Here is a 1432-nt window from a genome sequence, read left to right as displayed (position 1 = left end):
AGGAAAAAAACAGATAAGGGGAAAAAAAATAGAAATTTCAGGGAAGTCTAAATGAAGGAGGGATTCTCTCCCAGGATGGACGTGATTTACCAGGAGAAGAATTGGCTTATCCTTCTCTACAACCACATGATGATGGGTCTCATCCAGATGGACAGCTGGGGGCGCAAGTCAAGCCAGAGGTGAGGTCCACAGAAGCAGTGAATCTGGAATCTCTCCCGCTCCTTCGGAGAAGAGTGGGAAAGAACAACACATGAATCCCACTGCACCAAACAGAAGCACGGAGAACTAAATGAAAAATGAATGACATAGAATAGTGGAGTAGATAGAAATAGAAGACAGAATCCCAGTTCTCCAGACTTTCCTCAGCTTCTAACCTCTAACAGCCAATTTTAATTCAACCATGTCAATAGTAATTTGCATCCAATATTGCATATATTGCAGATAAAAATAATAACAGCAATAATGGAAAATCTACACTTTTAGCATATCAATATTAATATAATATATTAATATTTTATAAAAGTTTTAATGTTTCTTATTGTGAACATTTTATCATGTATTTTATTTTAAGTGATTTTCTAAGCCGTATTTTTTATGTATTTCTATATATTTACTTTTGTGTTTAACTGATGTTTTTAGGTTTTTAGATTTACAATGTTTGACTCCTGTCCAGGGACTACAGATGAAAAATAGATTTTAAGCTAATTGTGGCGCACACTGTTGATGTGCACTGTCCCTGTGAAATAAACAAATAAATGAATAAATCTAAGTCACAGCTGGGCAACAAGCCAGTTTGGCTCCGTTCATAAAAGCATTTTCCTTCTGCTTAACTCCTCTGAGAAATATTTATAACGGATGTAATGAAAATTGTGATTAATCCCCCAAACTTCATTCCAGTTGGTAGTGTAGGGCAGACATGAGATCATGTGTTTGAGGCAGAAAAATACACCTGACATTAACACTTTCTGCTCTGTAGCTGCAGGATTAGAGGACCCGCGTGTACGAAGTAACATTTATGTCAATAAGAGGATAACAAAAAACACAAAATCTTTTGAACTGCTATCAAAATATACAGTTTTGAAATGTTTCTATGTTGCAAATGAAAAACATTAAAGGTTTGAGTAGAGCCACACACATTACTTTAGGCTGTGTTTGAGCAAAAATCTGACGATACGACACACAGATCACGATACAATATATCCCAAGACTGTGACAGAGACGATATATCACAATTTAAAAAAAAAAGAATATGACTTTAAATGCTGATCCACCTTTTTCTCAAGAACAAAACTGTATAAAAAATGTTAATATTCAGAGCACAAAGCACTGCAACTGTGTCTCACATATAAGTGGCTTTGACCCGAGCGAATTCCAAGTGCTTTTATTTTGGTAAAGTGGAATATTTTTTCGACACTCAACATTGTCTGGTTTC

The 1432-nt window shown here is 35.4% G+C and overlaps 1 protein-coding gene across 1 annotated transcript in view; it reads right to left on the bottom strand.

Annotated features, from left to right (window-relative positions):
• The window catches only part of LOC112140910 (lymphocyte antigen 75), a 1795-nt gene extending 1577 nt beyond the window's left edge, over positions 1–218 (bottom strand). Inside the window, exon 1 of the mRNA XM_024263933.2 lies at positions 91–218. The gene's annotated coding sequence lies outside the window, so the exon portion shown is untranslated. The remainder of the gene's footprint in view (positions 1–90) is intronic.
• Between the last annotated feature and the right edge of the window lie 1214 nt (positions 219–1432).

The sequence above is a fragment of the Oryzias melastigma genome, unplaced genomic scaffold (assembly GCF_002922805.2).
Source record: "Oryzias melastigma strain HK-1 unplaced genomic scaffold, ASM292280v2 sc01110, whole genome shotgun sequence".
NCBI lineage: Eukaryota > Metazoa > Chordata > Actinopteri > Beloniformes > Adrianichthyidae > Oryzias > Oryzias melastigma.
The sequence above is the reverse complement of the archived record's forward strand: the minus strand, read 5'-3'. Positions and strand labels throughout refer to the sequence as shown.